This window comes from Engystomops pustulosus, chromosome 4, assembly GCF_040894005.1.
Source record: "Engystomops pustulosus chromosome 4, aEngPut4.maternal, whole genome shotgun sequence".
In the NCBI taxonomy this organism is placed as follows: Eukaryota; Metazoa; Chordata; class Amphibia; order Anura; family Leptodactylidae; genus Engystomops; species Engystomops pustulosus.
The window spans coordinates 218,924,344-218,948,347 of NC_092414.1; the positions used below are offsets into that span (position 1 = coordinate 218,924,344).

Consider the following 24,004-nt stretch of genomic DNA (forward strand, 5'->3'; position numbering starts at 1 on the left):
CAGTTTGTTCAATGCTTTCTGGATTCTCTCTGATATCGTGACATTGTATATTTCTGTATTCTGCTATCCTGTAATTTTGCCTGTATTTGGACTATGCTTCTGTTTTGTGATTTTGTACTGTGTGTGCCCTGTTCATTGTGCCCTTGCTCTGGAGTCTTTTCTTCTCTGTTTGTTTGTTCTGTCTTTGTCTCTGTGTTTTAAACTTCAGTGCAGGGAGAGAACATATTCTAGATTTCTGCTCGCTACTTAGGAGGGGTTGGGCGGTAGAAAGGGAAAGCAGGGAAGTAGGTTAGCATTAGGGCCCACTGTCTGTGACCATAGCCTGCACTACAGAATGTGGACCTTTACCTCATGTCTTCTCTCTCCTAGTTCTTATATACTGTGGGACTTTATCAGGAAACCATCTTATCATGATCTTCTATTTATTGAGGAAAACCCTTCTGTCCCCATGAACTTCTTCATTACGCACTATTTGAGGCAAACCCAAGATATCATGTGAAAACCCATCTTAGTCTTACATCCACATAAAACTACATTTATAATTGGTGATCATGAAAACCTTACAATGTACCAGGAATAACAGTGATCATGGTGACAATGGCTAATCCCGGATGCCATCACAGTATTATGCCGTGGTAAGTTACAACAGTCAATATAAGGTACTTCTGGTAATTATTATCCCTATCTACTCTCCACATGGCCATGACAAATAATGTCACCTCCATCTTCCTCCTGGGATTTCCTAATCTTCAGAACTTCACATTTCTCTTCATCTTCCTCCTGGTTCTTATCTTCTGTGGGACAATATCAGGAAACCTTCTTATCATGGTCTTGTATCTAGTGAGTAAAACCCTTCAGTCCCCCATGTACTTCTTCATTACACAGCTGTCATTGTGTGACCTCCTGCTGACCACAGACATTGTCCCCGTCCTTCTTCATACTGTCCTGTATGGGGGAAGTACTATCACTCTCAGCGGATGCTTTGTTCAGTACTTTTTCTTTGCTGCCTCTGAGTCTTCGGAATGTTTTCTCCTGTAGGTGATGTCCTATGACCGGTATGTGGCCATCTGTAACCCCCTCCGTTATCACTCCATCATGAGTCATAAATTGTGCATGATATTGATCAGTATAATCTGGTTGTTGAGTTTTATGGTAACGTTGATGGATGTTATTTCTATATATAGTCTACATTTCTGTGGACCACACATCATTGACCATTTCTATTGTGACTTAGAACCAGTCCTGCAGCTCTCCTGCTCCGATACATCAATAATTCATACCCAGATTGCTATTTTGGGATTTTTATATGTCATTGTACCATTTCTAGTAATAGTGACGTCCTACGTGTACATTGTCGGCACCATCCTGAAGATCCCGTCCAATACCGGAAGACATAAAGCCTTCTCCACCTGTAGCTCCCACCTCACTGTGGTCTCCATATATTATGGGACGTTGATGATTGTTTATATTTTTCCAACAGGAGGAGAATCCCAGAACCTAAATAAGATCTTGTCGCTGATGTATACTGTGCTGACCGCACTACTTAACCCTGTCATATACACCCTGAGGAACAGGGACTTTAAGGAAGCTTTTCTTAAAATGAAAAGGTCTATAAAAGGGTGAAGTGACACTGAGGCATGATGTTTTTTACATTATATGCTACACAGGGAAATATATTTGACATTTACTTAACATTTCCTCTTATTTTACTTTTATATTCTCACACCAGTTACTAAGAGATGTCTTGTAACCGTTTCCTCATGCCACTTTCAACTTACTAGTCCAGATTTACTAAAGCCTCTGCGCCAGTTTTCTGTTGGACTTTGCACATGCTTTAATGTGCAAACTGCTTGCATAGGTATTTAAGAAGTGTCCAAGACAAAACTGTGGCACATTCTGCGCTATATTTGACACAACAAAGAGGGGCAGATTTACTTACCCCTTCTGTTGCGATCTTGCGGTGCATTGTCGGACGAGGATTCGGGTCTGCCGCGATTCACTAAGTTCGTGCCTCCGAGTTCCTGTATCCATCGCTTCTGCGCCGAGGTCCACCGGAGTTCAACTGCTTCTTCCCGGCGCATGTAAGTGCGTGTCTTGCGACACAATTCTAATTGTTGAATCCTGTGGGTTGTCCGAATCCGTCGGGGTGTCCGACGGCCCGCCCCCTGATTTCTGTTGCGTGCAAGCCGGCGCCGATGCGCCAAAATCCGATCATGTGTGCCAAAATGCTGGGGCAATTCATTGCACAACGGAAATCGCTAGGAAACCCGACCAAAATGCGTCCGATGGACCCTTAGTAAATGAGCCCCCGAATTCTGCACTGAAGGGGGCGTTCCGGTACTCAGTCGGACCATGTGCCATATTTGACAAGCAAAGTAGGCATAGACCTTCCTGATGTTTTTGTCAGGTTTCAGGAACAGTGGATCCTCTGGACCACCACAGGAGAAGGTACTAGCCAACACCTGGGACCGGAGTCTAAGTGGCACCTGGTCTTCACCAGAGCCTGCCGCAATGCGGGATGGACTTGCTGCGGCAGGGTACCACCAGGTCGTTCCACAGGTGCGACTAGCCCGCTGTGGCAGCTAAGGTCAAGGTACCTTAGCAGAAGATAGTCTCATGGTCAGGTCCAGGCAAAATGTTAGGGCAGGCGGCAGAGATGCTAGGTCAAGTCCAAATGCGAGGTCAGCAAAAGGAGGTCAAGGCAGATAGGAACGATAGGACAGGCAAACAGGATACAGGAACACAGCAATGCAGGAACACAGCAACACGGAGCAATTCCTCATAACACAGGAACATGGAGGGACTCTGGTAACACAGGAACACGGGAGCAGGAACACACTGGAATGCAGGAATGCACAGGAATGCAGGAATACACAGGAACGCAGAAATACACAGGAATGCGGAAATACACAGGAACGCGGAAATACACAGGAACGCGGAAATACACAGGAACGCAGGAATATCGCAGGGGAGCTTTCAAAATGGTGTAGGTACACAAAGATCCGGCAGGGGACACAGGAATGGGCTGAAATTAAAGTTGGAGCGCACCTATTGGCGGTTCACTGGCCCTTTAAATTTTCAACAGCCGGCCCGCAACCAAGAGGGGGAGACGCGCGCGCACGGCAGTCCAAGGAGAAGTCTGCGTCGGGACGGGTAAGTCCCACGCTGCAGGAAGAGTGGGGGCATACAGAGGAACATGGGTGCGCTCACGATCTGAGACAGGGATCGCAGGAGCACCCGTGACAGTACCCCCCCCCCATCCTATACCACAGCAGGAACATCAGCAGACATTGGTAATGGAAGAAAGAGCTGTGGATGCAGTCCATAATTAATAGAGAAGGGAGCAGAACCAGCAGAAGTGGAATCCAGGGAATTGTAGGAGAATTCTGCCCATGGAAGAAGAGATGCCCAGACACAAATTGACAGAGGTAGCAACCCAACGTCTGATTCACCCTCTCCATTTGGCCGTTAGACTGAGGGTGATAGATCACCTTGATCTGAAATGATGTGCCGGGGAAGTCCGAGAAACCAGAAGATGTGCTGGAAGAAGAGACTGGCAAGACCTGGAGCAGAAGGCAAACCTGGCAGAGGGACAAAATGGGACATTTTGGAAAAGCAGTCAGTCACCACCCAGATGATGGTATTGCCAGATGATGGTGGCAGATCCGTAATAAAGTCCATAGCCACATGAAACCATGGGCAGGTAGGCAGGGTAATGGTAACAGAAGACCAGCTGGTTTTTTTCGTGAGGGCTTATTGCGGGCACAAGAGGCAACGTCCTTGACTAAGCCACCAATAGAATCGGGAAATGACAGCCACAGAGCGATGCACCCCAGGATGCCCAGCCACACAAGAAGAATGTCCCCAGGTCAGAATCCTCTCACGAAGACCAGGTTGCACGTAAGTCTTGTCAGGACATAGTTGCCATAGGTCCACCGGCGGTGCCAGCACAAGTCTCTCTAGAGGAACGATATGTCTCGGAGCAGAGTCCTCCCCCATAACACCGGAAGCACGGGAAAAGGCGTCAGCTTCTATGTTTTTCTCAGCTGGATGAAAATGGATCTGGAAATCAAAGCGGAAAAAGAAGAGAGACCATCGGGCTTGACGCGGATTCAGTCACTGGGCGTCTGAAGATATTGAAGGTTCTTGTGGTCCGTGTAAATACTAACTGGAAATCAGGCTCCCTCCAGCAGATAGCACCACTCCTCCAAGGCAAGCTTGATAGCCAGAAGCTCACAATCTCCAAGAGAATAGTTTCTCTCTGCAGAAGAGAAAGTTTTGGATAAGAAGCCGCAGGTAAGAGTTTGGCCCTTAGGCCCTTTCTGGTTAAGGACCGCCCTAGCTCCCACTGAGGAGGCATCAACTTCCACAAGGAAAGGCTTTTCGGTATCAGGTTATGTAAGAACTTATGCAGAGGAAAAGGCAGTTTTTAATCTTGTGAAGGCCTCCTCCACCGCTTTAGACCAGACACGAAAATTGACACCTTTCTTTGTAAGCGCCACCATCGGGGCTATCACAGTCTATAATAGTTTACGAAGCCCACAAATCTGTGAATGCCACGTAGTCCCACTGGGCGCGGCCACTGAAGAACCGCAGATAACTTGGCAGGATCCATCTGCAAGCCTTTATCAGAGATTTTGAAGCCAAGGAATGGAAGGCTCTTCTGATGAAACTGGCATTTCTCCAGTTTGGCGTAGAGAATACACTAGGTTGTCATCCATGTATACCATGGCACAACTTTACAACAACGATTCTTAATGGTGACCGCAAAAGTCAATACAGGGGCAGAGATTACCATCTTGGTGACAAAAAAAGAAACCTGCACCAGCTGGACAGGAGGCTTTGCATATGAAGCCCCTTTGCAGATTCTCTTTGATGTACTCAGACATGGCGGTATTCTCCGGAACTGAGAGCGGGTACACCCGACCCCGCGGAGGAGAGGAGCCGGGCAGCAGGTCAATGGGGGGACGATGTCAACTGTAGGGACGATGTGGAGGAAGAGTCTCAGCCTGCTTCTTGGAGAACACATCCGTGAAGTCCAGATATGGAGCGGGAAGCCCCTCCGGAGGCTTGGGAGACAATGTCGAAGACCCGACAGGTAGCGGACGAGGAATCTCTATAAAGAGGACCAGTCCAACACAGGGGCATGATGCTGCAACCAAGGGAGACCCATCAGGAGAGCGGAAGTGCATTGGGGTAGCACAAACAAAGAAAGTCTCTCTTTGTGTAGAGCACCAACTTGCAGGAGTAGGGGTTCTATGTGGAACCATATGGGTACGGAAATAATCTGGCCACTGACTGAGGCAATGGACAATGTTTTTTTCAAGACAAACCACCGGGAAGTGATGCTGGGAGACCAGGGCAGCATCCACAAAGTTTGCTATAGAGCCCGAATCCAGGAAAACAGAAACCTTGACCGGCTCACCAGAACCAGATCAGAGCAGTATGGGAATGTTCAATCTTGGAGAAGCCTCTGTCTGACGGGGGGCGGAGCCTGACCGCACTGGAAGCTGGAAGCTTGTTTCTGAGCTCCCGCTAAGCTAACTTGCTCCATAGCTATTTTGCGACTCCAAATGCCTCAAAATGGGGAAACCCAACAAAGAAACCCTAACCCTTGAGACCCCCAGAAGCAAAAGAAATCAAGGGGATCTGGAGAAATACCTGCAGAAAAAACTTACCACGCAGCCTGTCCGCCCGCGCAAGATGGCGCCGGACATCCAGACAGAGTCAGACTGCCAGGACGACTCTGACACCGACTCTGCAGCTGAAGTGGAATCAATAGCGGGGCCACCAGAAACAACGCCGCTATCAAAGTCAGTGCTGCAGAAAGTCCTAACACAGGCCTTAGCTCCGGTACTGCAAGAGCTGGCAGTAATTAAGGAAGAGGTGAGATCGGTGGAGAGACGGGTGGAAGCCCTTGAAAACAACCAGGCCGTCATTGTTGATTTCAGCTCTGCATTAGCACATAGCTTTTCCACGCAGGCAGATGGCCTGAACATGGCGATCTTACAAATAGAGGATCAAGAAAATAGAAGCCGAAGGAAAAACGTACGCATAAAAGGGCTAACAGAGGATATAACACATGACAAATTACCGGAGACTGCCACCAAGATTTTTGCTAACCTGCTCTCAGAAGATAGAGCCCAGAAAATCACCATAGAAAGAATCCAGAGGTCGTTGAGACAGACACCTAAGGCAGATGAACCACCTAGAGATGTAATCTGTGGCATCCTGAGCTACAAAGACACAGCTGAAATATTGAAAGCTGCTAGAGAAGCTAAAGAAATAGAGTTTGAAGGCTCTAAGATAGCTTTGTTCCAAGATCTTGCACCCTCCACCCTGTTTAAGAGGAGACTACTGCGCCCACTGACAGATTATCTGAAAAATCAGAAAATCCTATTCAGATGGCTATTCCCATTTGGACTGTGCTTCATTTTCCAGGGCAAAAGATGCATCATCAAGGTTCCTGCAGACCTTCAAAGAGCATGGGACATCTTGAACATTCAACCTATAAACATTTCATCATGGCTCCCTGTAACGGAGCAACATTTGGATCTACCACTGCTACCAGTCATAGAGAAATGGTCGACAGTGACGAAAAGCAAATCGCCTAGAGTGAAGATAAACAAATGAAAAAGGAGAAGACGACCCTTGATGTCCAACTAGTTGTGACTATACAGCGGTCAATACAGGACACACTTCCTAGAGGCCTATTGTCAAAAATGTATGACTTCATATTAAGTCAAGGACACACAGTTATTCCAGCTAATATAAGAGAATGGGAGAAAGACCTAAATATCAAGTTCAATTCTGCACAAATTAAAATGATACACACCAGATCACATGGTTTCTCTCGCTGTGTCAAAATACAGGAGAATTCCTTTAAATTAATGTCATGATGGTATAATACACCAACGGCCCTGATGCAAAAACGATTGATGAAGACAAATAATTGTTGGAGGTGTGGTAACGCAGGAGGCACACTTGGACATATATATTGGCGATGCCCTAAACTACACCGCTTCTGGTTGGAAGTAGAGCAACATATACATAAGATAACGGGGAAAGCAGTCAAATTAACCCCAGAATCAGTGCTGTTGTGGCTACCCAATATCACCTGGAGACCTAGCAGTAGGGATCTTACTACTCACTTGGTACAGGCAGCTAAATTAACTATACCACCTAAATGGTTACAAAAAGACCCACCCACAGTCAGAGAATGGTTAGATCGCTTAGACAGCATATGCCGACTTGAAGAGCTAGCGAGTTGGGAACTGAGAGCTCACGATAAATTTGATAAACTATGGCTTCCATGGAAGACTTTTAGAGCTATAAACCCGCCGATAGGGTCTATATAGCCAACAGGCCCATAAAACAAAAGAAAAGTAATCTGGGTAATAAAAGTAGACATATCAACAGAAACTGAATATGCAATGGCAAATTAGGACTTTAAACAACAATACAGTGGAGTTTTGAAAATAAGAGGCATCTCTACAATGGTACATGCAGAAGAGTAAGCGAACAAAAACAAACTATACAAAAAGCAAAATATGCTTTAATATACGAGTAAGTGTATTATGTGTACTTAGCTCTGTTTACGTTTTAAATGTTAACATATAAGAATGTTTTTATATTGCAATATCAAGCTGTAATTACTCTATAGCAATCTATCTGGACCTAACATCATTGACCGGAGTTTACCGGTAAATGTATGAAACAGCTTGTACATATGTAATGTATTTACTTGACTAAAAACAAAACATCCTCCCGGACACTAGGGACGAACGGGCCACGTTTCAAAGATGTCCAGGAGAGGTACAATATAGGCAGAAGTTCTCCAGCTGTCACCGGGAACGTTCTTGCGGAGAAAGCCGGGATCTATCCACTTGCATGGGTTCCTCAGCAGCAGGGAGGACCGGAAACTGAGCAGGTCTTTGAAAGACAGAGACCAAGCGATATAAGCATTGGACCCGAGGTTGGGCCTGTTCCAAGCGTAGTTCCTCGGAACGCTATGAAAAACAGATATCTATCCGAGTGGCCAGTGAGAGGACACCACTCAGAGTAGACAGCAAGTCCCGGGCAGACAGAGCGTCCTTGATGTGACCAGAAAGTCCTTTTTTAAAGGACGCCATCAAAGCCGCTTCATTCTAGTGTAACTCATAAGGCAGGGTGCGAAAACGGACAGCATAGTCATCCACAGATGCATCTGCAGATGGTACTAGCCGACATCTGGGAACGGAGTCTAAGTGGCATCTGGTTTTCATCAGAGACCGCCGCAAAGCGGGATGGACTTGCTGCGGCAGGTTACCACCAGGTCGTTCCACAGGTGCGACTAGCCCGCAGTGGCAGCCGACGTTGAGGTACTTAGCAGGAGACAGTCTTGTGGTCAGGTCCATGCAGAAGGTCAGGACAGGCAGCAGAGATGCTAGGTCAAGTCCAAATCCGGGGTCAGCAACGGGAGGTATAGGCAGATGGGAACGGGAGGACAGGCACACGGGACACAGGAACACAGCAACGCAGGAACATGGAGGGGCTCTGGTAACACAGGAACAAGGGAGCAGGAACACACTGGCACATAGGAATACACAGGAACGCAGGAATACACAGGAACGCAGGAATATTGCAGGGGGGGGGGTCACAATGGCGTAGGCACACAAAGGTACAGCAGGGGACACAGTAAGGGGCTGAAATTAAAAGGTGGAGGTGTTCAGGCAGTGCACCAATCAGCAGTTCGATGGCCTTTTTCATTTTTGACAGCCGTCGCGGCAGTCCGAGGAAAGGCCTGCACCGGGATGGGTAAGTCTGACGCTGCAGGAAGTGCACGGGCGCAAGGGATCGGAAACAGGGATCGCAGGAGCACCCATGACAGTTTTTACATACTACCACGCTACACAAATCTCCAGATGGCTATTACTGATACAAAGCCCAAACAACCTTTATCCCCCTTTGGAAACTCACTTTTCACTGTGACACATAAAGCTAGACTTTAGAACCTACTCCTGGGCACAGTAGCTTCCTCCACCAATAGTGTCTTATACAAAGGCTTATACATGTCATTAATGAGCCTGAATATAAAATCTAACCTATTTTCTGGCACATGTCCACTGCTGCAACTTGATCTAATCCCATACCTGGTGTCCCGCAAACGAAATTTTTTGAAAAAGATGGGGTAATCGATACTGATTACCGTCTGAGGAAAACAGGGCTTTTACTGTCTAACTTAATCTATATAAAAGATTTCATAGCTACATGTAAGAATTTCCTTAGGTGTCATCAAAACCCCACACCAACTACATGGTTAGAGAAATTGAGCACAAACACCCAACTGGTAAGGAAACTCCTCTCAAGGGTCTATTCAAAGATCCTCATCCTGAACAATAACCCCAAACCATATTTCATACAACAATGGGAAGTAGAAACAGGGGAGCAGTTCTCGTAAGATGACTGCACAGCTATTCTACACATCTCTAGTGGTCTTTCAACTTGCATAAGAATAAAAGAAAGTGCATACAAGATCACCTCTAGGTTATACAAGACGCCAGATTGGCTACATAAAAGACTACCAAAGATACCTAACACCTGCTGGAGATGCAAAGTAGACAAAGGCAGCATAAACCACATATGGAGGGACTGTTCAAAAATCCAGACATACTGGGAGGAGATAATATGCATACCCAATAGGATTTGTTCTATTTAGCTCCCTATGTCATTAACCCCGTACAAGCCGAGGTCAAGCATGACTGTGGCGTGTAGCTGCCCCACCGTGGATCGCCCCCGCCCTCCCCCCCCGGTGTGTTTGCCGGGGGATCCGATCTTCCCTGCCTCAGCCCTGGGGTCCGGCGAGTGACCCAAGGCTGCCGGCTTCTGTCCCTGCCGGGTTCCACCTCCTGACTGGACCCGGCTGTAAGTAACTAAGCATGCTCAGCATGCTCAGTTACTTACACTGTACACTGCAATACAAGTGTATTGCATTGTAAAGGCTTGAACAAGCGATCGGATGAACGCTTGTTCAAGCCAAAAGGTGAAAAATGTAGAAAAGTAAAAAAAAAAGATTAAATCATTGTATAATAATAATTAAATAAATAAATAAAAGTCCCATAATCTCCCCAGTTACACATAAAATGCAAATAAAGTATATAAAACACAAAAAAGTGCATATTTGGTATAATTCAAGTGATCAGTGAGTTACGTTCCCTAATACGATACGACTGAAAAGAACAACTCTTTACACAAAAAATAAGCCCTCAACCAGATCTGACAACAGAAAAATACAGAAGTTATGGCCCTAAAAATTTGTCAATAGTAAAAACAATTCGATTTTCTCCCATATTGGTTTTGCTCAGTAAAATTGAGCAAAGATAAGAAAAACTATATAAATGAGGTATCACCGCAATCGTAGTGACCAGAGAATAAAGATATAATGTTAGTTTTATGTTACGGTGAGCAGGGAAAAAAAAGTGCTAAAAATCCAAAATAAAAATTGATGATTTTGTTTGTGTCTCGCGAATAAAATCTCATGAATAAGCTTAAGACCCACAAAATTAATTACCTATACATTGTATCTCATCCCATAAATAATATGCCTCATATGTTCGCATTACAAAAAAAATTAAAATGTATAGGTTGTACAATGTGACAATACAAATCTGCCGTGAATGGCGCCTCCATTCATTCTATACTCGGCCGTGTGCCCGTACAGCAGTTTACCACCACATATGGGGTATCACTAATTGGGAGAAACTGGGCATCAAGCGTTGCAGTGCGTTTCACCATTTAATTTTTTATGAAACTGACAGTTTTTGGCCTAAATGAATTTATTTTCCCAAAAAAATTCTAAAGTTTCTAAATCGCAGGTCCATATTGTTTTAACCCATGTGAAACACTTAAAGGGTTAATAGACTTAATATAAGTTGTTTTACATATTGAGGGGTGAAGTTTCTTTATTGGGGTAATTTATGGGGTTTTACTATTATTTAGGCCTTTCAAAGTCACTTGGAAGCTGAGTTGTCCCTCAAATTGTGAGTTTTGGGGATTTCCAATGGTGCCTAAAGTTCTGCGCCTCATAACATCCTAGAAAAATGAGAGGATGCATAAAATATAATCTAAACATAAATCAGACATTCCATAAATGTTAATTATCAAGCTTTTTGGGTAGTTTTACTTCCTGTCTGGAAAGCGGAACATTTCAAACTTGGAAAATGAAGAATTTTTATGAACTTTTGCCAAATGTTCACTTTTTTTTAGACCGAAACGCAAAACTTAACTTAAATTTTACGACTAACATGAAGAACAATGGGGGTCATTTACTAAGGGCCCGATTCGCGTTTTCCCGACGTGTTACCCGAATATTTCCGATTTGCGGCGATTGTACCTGAATTGCCCCGTTTTTTTGGCGCACGTGATCGGAATTTGGCGCATCGGCGCCGGCATGCACGTGACGGAAATCGGGGGGGGGGGGGGGGGGCGTGGCCGAACGAAAACCCGATGTATTCGGAAAAACCGCCGCATTTAAAACTCGAAAAAGTGTCGCTTCCGAAGCGCTTACCTTCACCTGGTCCGCTGGATCGCGAATGGGCCGGGTAAGTAAATCTGCCCCAATGTGTCACAAGAAAACAGTCTCTAAATCACCTGGATATCTTAAAGCGTTCCGTGTCATAGGGCAGATTTGAAAAATCGAGTCTGGTCAGTAAGCTGAAAACTAGTGTCGGTGGTAAGGGGTTAATTGATCATTATACGTCTATTATTATTGTTTCAGTGAAGAAAGAACACTGAGATCTAAATGAAAGGTGCCATATGAATCTTATACTTAAGATAATATTAATAATTCTTTATTTATATAGCACACACAGATTCCGCAGCGCTGCACAAAGCAGTCCCTGTCCCCAATTAGGGATCTCAATCTAAACAACCTACCAGTATGTTTTGGAGTGTGGGAGGAAACCGGAGGAAACCAACGCAAACACTGAGAGAACATGCAAACTTTTTGCAGATGTTGACCTGGGTGGAATTTGAACCAAGGACCACAGCGCTTCAAGGCAGAAGTGGTACTCACACAGCCACTGTGCTGCCCAATATACGTAAAAGGGATTCTTATCATGTCTGGTAACATCTTCATGGAAATGAGCTGTGGGGGTCTATTGACAGTATAAATATTTATACCTATTCTTCAATTTTATATTATATACATTTACAATGTGGATTTTTTTATATTTTGATTTAGTTACAGATTATAACTCAGATGATTTTCCTCCTATGATGTCTGTACACAGGGTTGGTAGGGTGCTCTCTGGGGCCTCCAGATTCTGTACACAGGGGAGGCCGGTGGAGAGCTCTCTGGGGCCTCCAGATGCTTTACACAGGGGCGGTTGGTGGAGACCTCTCTGGGGCCTCCAGATTCTGTACACAGGGGAGGCTGGTGGAGACCTCTCTGGGATCTCCGGATACAGATCTGTCCTCACATAATGGTATAAAATGTCTGTATCATAAAGCCTTATCCCTCTATCTCCCTATGATGCTGTGTGCACATATGTGGAGTTTATGTCTCTGATCTTATTATCAGCACATAATTTATGGAGTATGGAGATCACAGATACAGCTGAGGTGAGGTCACTACATACAATCATCAAACACATGTACATATGTGTCCGGAAATATATAGTATGTCAGGGGATGATCATTGTCTTAAAACAAAATAGTTTCATGGCATTTTATGACCAAATGTCCATAATGATTAAAATGGGTTCATCTACACATTGCTTGTGTTAATTTTAGTCTTACAAGGGTTGTACTAGCATGTCACAGGTTTTATAAGAAACTGGCTGTAGATCCCCTTGTTGCCCGGGATGGTAAAAAATCTTTTCTTAGCCATAACAAAAAAGAATTGGATAAGAAAGAAAATAATATCTATCTATCTATCTATGCATCTATCTCTCCCTGTCTGTCACTCACTCTCCCCGCCTGCCTCTCTCTTTGTCTTTCACTCACTTACTCCTTCTGTCTGTCTCTCAATCTCACTCCCTGTCTCTCTCTGTCACTCATTCTCCCTGTCTGTATCTCTGTCACTCACTCTCCCTGTCTGTATCTCTGTCACTCACTCTCCCTGTCCATATCTCTGTCACTCACTCTCCCTGTCTGTATCTCTGTCAATCACTCTCCGTGTCTGTCTGTCTGTCTCTCTCTCTCTCTGTCACTCATACTCCCTGTTTGTATCTCTGCACTTACACTCTTAAGTCTGTCTCTCTGTCACTCACTCTCTAAAATTGTGTTTCTAGGTGTCAGGGAACCGGAGATATTCAGGTTTAAAGTGAGGATTTTGTTGCAATTTTTATAAATAAAAATCACTACCGATGGCACTTTAACAGTTAATATCTCAGTTTTCCTGACACTTAGAGATAAACACTTTTTCTCTTTTTTCCTTTTATTTTGTGATAGTTTTTATTTTTGCAAAAATTGAGTGATACAATGAACATTCCATCCTCTTCGCCTAATGTCACTATTATATATTATCACCACAATCCAGAGCATGTCCATAAAGTTATATGTAACTGGTAAAAAGTTATATACACTCACCGGCCACTTTATTAGGTACACCTGTCCAACTGCTCGTTAACACTTAATTTCTAATCAGCCAATCACATGGCGGCAACTCAGTGCATTTAGGCATGTAGACATGGTCAAGACAATCTCCTGCAGTTCAAACAGAGCATCAGTATGGGGAAGAAAGGTGATTTGAGGCCTTTGAAAGTGGCATGGTTGTTGGTGCCAGAAGGGCTGGTCTGAGTATTTCAGAAACCGCTGATCTACTGGGATTTTCACGCACAAACATCTCTAGGGTTTACAGAGAATGGTCCGAAAAAGAAAAACATCCTGTGAGCGGCAGTTCTGTGGGCGGAAATGCCTTGTTGATGCCAGAGGTCAGAGGAGAATGGGCAGACTGTTTCGAGCTGATAGAAAGGCAACAGTGACTCAAATCGCCACCCATTACAACCAAGGTAGGCAGAAGAGCATCTCTGAACGCACAGTACGTCGAACTTTGAGGCAGATGGGCTACAGCAGCAGAAGACCACACCGGGTGCCACTCCTTTCAGCTAAGAACAGGAAACTGAGGCTACAATTTGCACAAGCTCATCGAAATTGGACAGTAGAAGATTGGAAAAACGTTGCCTGGTCTGATGAGTCTCGATTTCTGCTGCGACATTCGGATGGTAGGGTCAGAATTTGGCGTCAACAACATGAAAGCATGGATCCATCCTGCCTTGTATCAGCGGGTCAGGCTGGTGGTGGTGGTGTCATGGTGTGGGGAATATTTTCTTGGCACTCTTTGGGCCCCTTGGTACCACGCCACAGCCTACCTGAGTATTGTTGCTGACCATGTCCATCCCTTTATGAGCACAATGTACCCTGTAACATCTGATGGCTACTTTCAGCAGGATAATGCGCCATGTCATAAAGCTGGAATCATCTCAGACTGGTTTCTTGAACATGACAATGAGGTCACTGGACTCAAATGGCCTCCACAGTCACCAGATCTCAATCCAATAGAGCATCTTTGGGATGTGGTGGAACGGGAGATTCGCATCATGGATGTGCAGCCGACAAATCTGCGGCAACTGTGTGATGCCATCATGTCAATATGGAGCAAAATCTCTGAGGAGCTTCCAGCACCTTGTTGAATCTATGCCACGAAGAATTGAGCCAGGCAAAAGGGGGTCCAACCCATTACTAGCATGGTGTACCTAAGAAAGTGGCCGGTGAGTGTACATACATACACACACATACACACACACATACACTCAGCTTCATATATTAGATAGTTGGACGAATCTGTTACATCTGCACAATATAATATTTCCTTGTGTTATAGATGTGTCTCAGATTCCTTCCCCTCCTTCTAACATTCACTATTGCATGACTGCAATAAATACAATGGGAATTACTGTAAGCAAGGGTGATAAACAGCGTTTCCGAAAGGCTTTATTGCAGATACAGGCTAGTGGACTTATAATTGGAAATGATGGTTGCTGCATCACCCCGATTCCCGTCTTATAGTACGGGATGTAGACAATGGGTAGATATGTGAAACTAAACACAGGATTTTTCAAGAGACGTGCTACCAACAGGCAAATCCAGTGAGGTACCAATGGGTGGATCTTTATTTTTTGTATTAGTGGACAACGCGTTTCGACAGTGCACCGCTCTACAAAAACACTACAAAAATATATAAACACCTGGAATACAATCACATTTAAGTACAAATAAATAAAATCCATTGACAGATTACAGAACTAATGCAAGGGTGGCAGCTTCTTAGTTACTAATAAATATAAGTATGAATATAAATAAAATAATTTTCAGCTGAATTGATAGGTATAAGATGTAGCAGGATAAAATAGGGTCTAGGTCTGTTAGTGTAGTCTAGGTATAGATGTACTTATATATATACTCATGTATTCTCCTCATACTCATATATTACATAATATACTATACTATATTATATTATTCTAAACTATGTTAATATACTTAATAGACTACACTAACACACCTAGACCCTATTTTATCCTGCTATATCTTATACCTATCAATTCAGCTGATAATTCTTTTATTCATATTTATACTTATATTTATTAGTAACTAAGAAGCTGCCACCCTTATGTTAGTTCTACATATGGATTTTTATTCTGTCAATGGAATTTATTTATTCGTACTTATACAGTTTTTCATTTATTTGTACATATTAGGCCACATGTATCACTTGTTTTTTCTTTTGTTTTTGCGCCTTTTCATTCAGGCGCACCGTTTTTGCGCCATTTTTGCGATTAAACGCCAAACTAGCCGCGCAGCAGAAATAAGCAGCTTTCCCTCATCTATCTTACCAATCCAGATGTTTTGCTGCGCCTAATGATATTCATCACTTGCGACTTTTCATTTAGGCGCAAAAACGGGCGCAAAAACACTCCAGCCCGAAGGTGGCATTAACTGAGAAGAAAGCACTGAGCCCCTTTGCAGAACAGCTCATTTCTAACAGCAAAGCTCAGCCAGACACTGCAGACACTAGAACATATAATACAGACATGAGATACTCTGCAGACAGGAGCTGCAGACTCTATTTACAGTTCATCACCTTCTATTTCCAAAACATTCTGCAAACTCCTGAGCTCAGAGCAAGAGCAAAAGAAGTTTGCAGAAGTTCGCAGAAACTACAGACAAGTGTCCCCCATGTAATTCTGCACAGTATCACCAGTGTGTCTGAGGGGGATACTGTGCAGAATTACAGGGGTGCAGCAGGAGACCAGCACTGGGGGATCCCCTCCAGGAGAAGCCACTGCTGAGGAGGTCACTGGGTGCTGGGTGTCACACACCTGGGTGCTGCTGTGTCTGTTATCTTCATTCTGGGCTGTGGGAGAAGCAGAGAGGAGCTTGTAGCAGGATCACATGTAAGTGCCTGAATCTAACATTGCGCCTAAACTGCGCCTAAACTGATTTAAAGTAAAGTGATTAATAAGAGGCAGAAAATTAACTTATCACAGATGGTTGTAGCTTGTGATAATTCTGGCAAAACAGTGCGCCCGAATTTAGGCGCAGCTACTACACTTAGGCGCACAAAAGTGATAAATGTGGGCCATACTTTTTTGTATTCTATGTGTTTATGTATTTTTGTAGTGTTTTTTTCTAAATGGACCTGAGTAAGAGAGTGGTGCTCTGTCAAAACGTGTTGTCCACTAATACAAAAAATAAGGATCTATCCATTTGTACCAAACTGGTTTTGCCTATTGGTAGCGTATCTCTCGAAAACCCTGAGTTTTGTTTTACATATCTACTGTCAGCCCCTGTCCAGCAACAGAGCAACCACAACCAGGCTTGGCGCTGGCTGTCAGACTAGGTAGGTGGTGGCGAAATCACCCTGCGACATCCCTGATAAACTGCCCTGATAAGGGCGAACCCACTATCAGGAACCTAACTGACGGTCCCTGAGAGACTCTACTAGATGACAGGGAAGACTTACGTCGTATGTCAGCTGCTGGATGGTGGAGCGGACAGGTAACCGGAATACAGGTATAGGTCAGTGTTCACACTGCTGCACAGAATACTAACACAGGTCTGAACAAGTAACCGGAATAGAGGAATAGACCAGTGTTCACAATGGTAACAGAAACCGACACAAGACTGAGACTGGGAAAGCAGGATAACACTAGGAGGTAAACGATACTGAGGGACAAACAAGGTACATACAGGTCTTCAGCCAGGTTATATACAGGTCAGGTCAAGATCAAGCGGGTATAAACAGGTCAGGTTCAGATACAGACAGACAAGCAGAGACAGGTAAAGATCAAGATGGCTGCAAAGGTACAGAATCGGATACAAAACTGTGGATAGTGCGACATTTAGGCACGGACGTTACATCTACCAATAAATATAATGGGGCAGATTTATGAAACTGTGCTACACAAGAGTCATATAACTGTCTGTTGCTGGATGATAAATCTGTTGTGGTTTAAGACTATCTAGTTGTACTTTGCACCTCCTATTGGGCCACATGTATCACTAAATTTTTCTGTTGTTTTTGTGCCTTTTCATTCAGGCGCACCGTTTTTGCGCCATTATTGCGACTAAACGCCAAACTAGCCGCGCAGTAAAAATAACCAGCTTTCCCTCATCTATCTTACCAATCCAGATGTTTTGCTGCGCCTAATGATATTCATCACTTGCAACGTTTTGATTTAGGCGCAAAAACAGGCGCAAAAACACTCCAGCCCGAAGGTGGCGTTAACTGAGAAGAAAGCACTGAGCCCCTTTGCAGAAGAGCTCATTTCTAAAAGCAAAGCTCAGCCAGACACTAGAACATATCATACAGATCATTAGATGCTCTGCAGACACTAGTACAGATAATACAGACATTACATACACTGCAGACACTAGTACAGATAATACAGACATTACATACACTGCAGACACTAGTACAGATAATACAGACATTACAGACACTGCAGACACTAGTACAGATAATAAAGACATTAGATACACTGCAGACACTAGTACAGATAATACAGACATTACATACACTGCAGACACTAGTACAGATAATACAGACATTACAGACACTGCAGACACTAGTACAGATAATAAAGACATTAGATACACTGCAGACACTAGTACAGATAATACAGACATTACATGCACTGCAGACATTAGTACAGATAATAAAGACATTAGATACATTACAGACAGGAGCTGTACACTCTATTAACAGTTCATCACCTTCTATTTACAAAACATTCTACTAACTCTTGAGCTCAATGCAAGAGCAAGAGAACTTTGCAGAAGTTTGCAGAATGTTGCAGATACGACATACAAGTGTCCCCCATGTAATTCTGCACAGTATCACCAGTGTGTCTGTGCAGAATTACAGGGGTGCAGCAGGAGACCAGCACTGGGGGATCCCCTCCAGGAGAAGCCCCTGCTGAGGATATCACTGGGTGCTGGGTGTCACACACCTGGGTGCTGCTGTGAGTGTTATCTTCATTCTGGGCTGTGGGAGAAGCAGAGAGGAGCTTGTAGCAGGATCACATGTAAGTGCCTGAATCTAACATTGCGCCGAAACTGCGCCAAAATTGCGCCTAAACTGTTTTAAAGTAAAATGATTAATAAGAGGCAGGAAATTAACTTATCACAGATGGTTGTAGCTTGTGATAATTCTGGCAAAACAGTGCGCCAGAATTTAGGCGCAAATACTACACTTAGGCGCACAAAAGTGATAAATGTGGCCCATTGTACGCTAAAATTCTGTTGGGTCAACATTATTTTTGGGGCAAAGAATTTTTACATGAGGCCATGCCCCCTTTATAGACTGCTTTATAGATCCCCTTTATATTTTGACCTTTGTCGAAACAATCGGAGGAATGTCAGAAAACTTTATAAATGTGGTGTCAACAGTTTTTTAGTGCAAATTTCGACAGTTTTTTTTCATCTTTATAGATCTAACATGATAGGGGATACATTTGGAGTTTGATTTAGAAGCGCCTTGACAATCTGTCAGGCTTCTGGGGTAGTGAACCCCTGGGCCACTGTGGACGATAACACAAGCCAACACCTGGGACCGGAATCTAAGTGGCACCTGGTTTTCACCAGATCCTGCCGCAAAGCAGGTTGGAGTTGCTGCATTGTGGTACCACCAGGTTGTTCCACAGGTGTGACTTTTCCGCAGTGAGACCCAAGGTCGAGGTACAAAGTCAGAAGGCAAGTTTGAGGTCAGGGATGGAGCAAAAGGTCAGGGTTGGCAGCGGAGGAGTGAAAACGCGAACAGGACCGGGTTAACAACGGGGAATCCAATCACAGGCACAAGGCACAAGACAAAGCTTTCTCGAAGGCATAAAGCATGGGGATCCTGGGGGGCATGCTGGGAGAAGCTGGGCTTTGACCAACTGCAGGAAGGGGCCAGCACCAATCAGTGTTGCGCTGGCCCTTTAAATTTATAAATCCCCTGGCAGGAGCAGGAGCATGGAGGGGTAAGTGAAGTCGGGTGAGCAGGCGCTGCGGAGAGGGGCACGGGTGTGCCTGCAACCCACATTCCTCTTCGGCCTCCCCCTCTTCTTGGTCTGGAGAAACCTTTTCAGGAGGCTAAGGTCCAGAATGTTATCCTCCCGGGATGTCTCCTCAGGCCTGAACCCCTTCCAGTCAACAAGGAAGAACCACTTACCTCTCACGGTCTTCATGTCCAGAACCTATTTCACCTCATAGAAATCAGTGGAGCTAGTCTCTGGAGCAGGAGGAGGTTGCTGAGAGATGAGGTTCATGATGACAGGTTTCAGGAGGGAGACATGGAAGGAGTTCAGGATGCACATAGTGGGAGGAAGACGGAGTTTATACGCCACAGGATTTAGGCGCTTCACCACCTTGAAAGGACCCAGCAAACATAGTCCAAGCTTGTAGCTAGGGATTTTCAGCCGGAAGTATCTGGATGATAAGGAGGAGACCTACATTTTTTATCAGCTTGGAACTTGGTGCGGGCCAACTATACTACCGCAGGGACATCTAAGGGAATGGAAAGAGGAACAGCTGGGCATGGAATTCGACCATAGACAACAAAGAAAGGAGCTGCCGCAGCAGACTCAGAGTCCAGGGAGTTTTAGGACAACTCTGCCCAAGGCAACAGATTGGACCAGTCATCCTGACGGGCAGAGACGAAATGACGGAGACAACAATCCAAAGTTTGATTCATCCTTTCCACTTGACCATTCGACTGTGGCTGATAAGCTGAAGAAGAGTCCAGATTCACTTGCAGCTGGTTACACAAGGATCACCAGAACTTAGACACAAACTTAACCCCTCGATTAGAAACGATGTGTAGAGCAAGTCCATGAAGCTGGAAAATGTGATGAAAGAGCAAACTGGCAATACATGGAGCAGACGGGAGACCTAAAAGTGAAACAAAATGAGACATCTTGGCAAATCGGTCAGTCACCATCCAGATGACAAAGTGAGACTATGGGCAACTGGGTATTGGCAGCAGCAGACCAACTGGTTTCATGCGAGATGGCTTATTATGGGCACAGGAGGTGCAGGATCCCATGAAATCCCAGACATCTTTTACCAGGTCAGGTCACCAGTAGAAATGGGAGATGAGGGCCAAAGAGCGTTGCACTCCAGAGTGTCCTGCCAGATGCGGACAATGTCCCCAAGTCAATATCCTCTTTCGCAGTGCAGGTTGGACATACTTCTTTATGGGGGGAAGCCACCAAAGGTCCACCGGAGCAGCAAGAACCAGTTGTTCAGGATAAATTATATTCCGAGGAACCAGCTCCTCTCCAATGACATCAGAGGGATGGGAAAGGGCATCAGCCTTGATACTCTACTCAGCAGGACCAAAGTAGATCAGAAGGTTGAAGCTTGAAAAGAAAAGTGAACAACAGGCTTGTCTAGGGTTGAGACGTTGAGCTGTTTGGAGATACAGGAGATTCTTATCTTCTGTATATATGCAGACCGGTTGGTGAGCTCCCTCCAGATAATAACCAACCACTCTTCCAGGGAAAGTTTGATGGCCAGAAGTTCTCTATCTCCTATGGAGTAATTCCTATCTGCAGAGGAAATAGTCTTAGAGAAAAACCCGCAAGTGAGGGTTCGCCCCTGCACCTACGGAGGACGCATCAACTGCCAGAAGAAAGGGCTTCTCAGTATCAGGCCTAGTGAGAACTGGGGCTGAGGCAAAAGTGGATTTAAACCTTGAGAAGGCTTCTTCATCCGCCGAAGACCAGAGGCGGGGATTGGCACCCTTCTCGGTGTGCTACAAGAGTGGAAACTTGCGGGAAAACCCGCTGGTAATAGTTCGCAAAACCCAGGAACCTCTGTATGGCACATAGACCCTCAGGAAGTGGCCATTGTAGAACTGCAGACAGCTTGGCATAATCCATTTGGAGGCCTCTGTCGGAGATAATATATCCGAGGAAGGGAAGGCTCCACTGGTGAAATTGACATTTCTCGAGCTTGGCATAGAGGGGCCCGGAGGTGACCAAGAACTTGCCGTACGTGGGACTGGTGGGACTCATAGTCCCTAGAGAAAACCAGAATGTCATCAAGATAGCGTTGATGAATTCTTGAAATACGGCTCTCGCATTACACAGTCCGAATGGCATCAACCAAGTACTTTGAATGTCCATCATGATTGTTAAAGGCAGGCTTCTACTTGTCACCCCTGCGGATCCAGATGAGGTTGTAGGCCCCTGAAGGTCCAGCTTGGAGAAGACCTTGGAGCCGCGCAGGTGGTCAAAGAGCTCTGTGATCAATGGCAACGGATAGCGGTTCTTAACCGTGACATTATTAAAACCCGATAATCAATGCATGGACGGAGTGACCCATCCTTCTTGGTTGCAATGAAGAAGCCTGCACTAGCCAGAGAAGAGGGTTTATGTATAAACCCTTTCTGCAGATTCTCTTGGATATATTCCAACATTAAAGGTTGGACTTGATGGACTTGCGTCTTTTTCCGGCCTTATATACTATGATTGCTGCAGTCTCAGGAACTGATAGCGGATACACCCGGCCACGGGGAGGAGAAGCACCCAACAACAGATCTACAGGGCACTCATAGGGACAGTTCGGCTGCAAAGTCTCTGCTTGTTTCTTGGAGAATACATCAGCAAAGTCCTGGTAACACATTGGTAGGCCCTCCAGAGGCTTGGGAGTTATGGAGGAGACCACCATGCAGCGAGACTGACACTCTGGTCCCCATTGAAGAATCTCCCCCGTCTTCCAGTTACGGATTGGCGCGTGAAGCTGCAGCCATGGAAGGCCCAGCAGGAGAGATGAGGTGGAACGTGGCAGCATGTAGAAGGACAGTCTCTATGAAAAGCTCAGTAAGGAAAAAGGCTCAGTAAGGTACCAGACCGAGTTGGAGAGTCCACTGACCAGAGGCTTCTCAAGGAGGACCACAAGGATGTGATGCTGGGAGACCAGAAAAGCATCCACAAAGTTCCCTGCAGAACTGGAGTCCAAAAATGCAGTGACCTGAATCAGGCTGAAGCTGTGTGAAGCTGAGTGCTGAAGCTGAGGGGCACGGGAATATTGAGGCGTGGAGAAGCTTTGCTCGCACCTAGGGATGCTTCTCCCAAGAACCCTAGGGATTGGCGTCTCCTAAACACTGGGGACAAACAGGACAAGCCCCAAAGAAAAGTTCCTGACTTGCACAATACTGGAAGAGGTCCTCCTGATGTTGTCTGGAGCATTCCTGGAGGGAGAATAGGGTTCTGTCCACCTGAATTGGGTCCTCTGTAGACATCACGGTTGGAGGCTGCAGCTGCCTTTGGAAGGCAGGTGCCAAACAAGGCAAACATCAAACCCAGGCTTGCGGATGCTCCTCAGTGCAACCGAACCACAATTTGAGTGGCCAAAGTGATGAGACCATTTAGAGTAGACGGCAGGGCATGTGGAGCCAATGCATCTTTGACTTGACCTGAAAGTCCCTTTTTAAAGGTCGCAGTCAGGGCTACATCGTTTCAGGTGAGTTCAGAGGCCAGGGTACAGAACTTAACTGCATAGTCACCTGCGCAGCTTCAGCAGCGCAGACTGAGCTGAAGAGGCTCATGCAGGTTCCTCAAAAATGGACCAGAATTCCACAAGGAATGCTGTGAGAGTATCCGTGACCAGATCATCTCTGTCCCAAAGAGGGATAACCCAGGCCAGGGCCTTCCTGGAGAGGAGGCTGATGAAGTAAGCCACCTTGGACCATTCAGTGACAGATTGAGACATCATAAATTCAATATGCAGGGAGCCCTGAGTGATAAAGCCCCTTCACAACTTGGGGTCCACATCATACTTTGTAGGCATAGAGAGTCTAAGTCTCGGTTCAGCGGCAGGCAGCCAAACCAGGGTAGCAGGAGAGGCCGCAGGGATTTGATGCTGTTGCTGAGTGGCGGTGACTTGTCCAAGCTGTACTCCTTGCATAGCAATCTGTTGGGACTGCTGGACCACAATGGTGGTAAGATCAACCAGTTTGGGTAACAGAACCTTATTCGGGTCCATTGCTGGGAGAAGCCGGCTTTTAGCCAATTGCGGATTGTGGTCAGCGCCAATCAGTGGTTCGCTGGTCCTTTAAATTTACGATTGCCAGCGCGCACATCCCCGTCCCCTAGGGAATCCGGGATGAGAGCTTGGAAAGGTGATTGAAGTCGGGGAGAACAGGCACCGCAGAGAGGTATGTGGGTAACAGGAGCACCCGTGACACAATCCTGACCTTTCTCATGCAGAATAAAACTTCTGGGATTCATTATCCTCTAAGCTGTCCTGGAGGTCCCATAGAACTGAATCTAGCTCCATCCAGAGCTTTAGTGGAACATCCAAAACAACATACAATATCACAACCCAAACATCCCAGTCTGTATAATGCACATCAGTAGCACCCAATTGATCAAACATGAACCCTCCATAAAGTGGTCTAGTAATAAATGTCTTTAACAAAAAAAAAATCAATAAATACATGCATAATTATGTTTTAACTCTGCCTTTCTTAGTGTGG

At 45.3% G+C, this 24,004-nt stretch overlaps 1 pseudogene; it reads left to right on the forward strand.

Moving 5' to 3' along the window:
- The first annotated feature begins 696 nt into the window (after window positions 1–696).
- LOC140128621 (olfactory receptor 11L1-like) lies at window positions 697–1,623 on the forward strand (annotated as a pseudogene).
- Window positions 1,624–24,004: the final 22,381 nt, after the last annotated feature.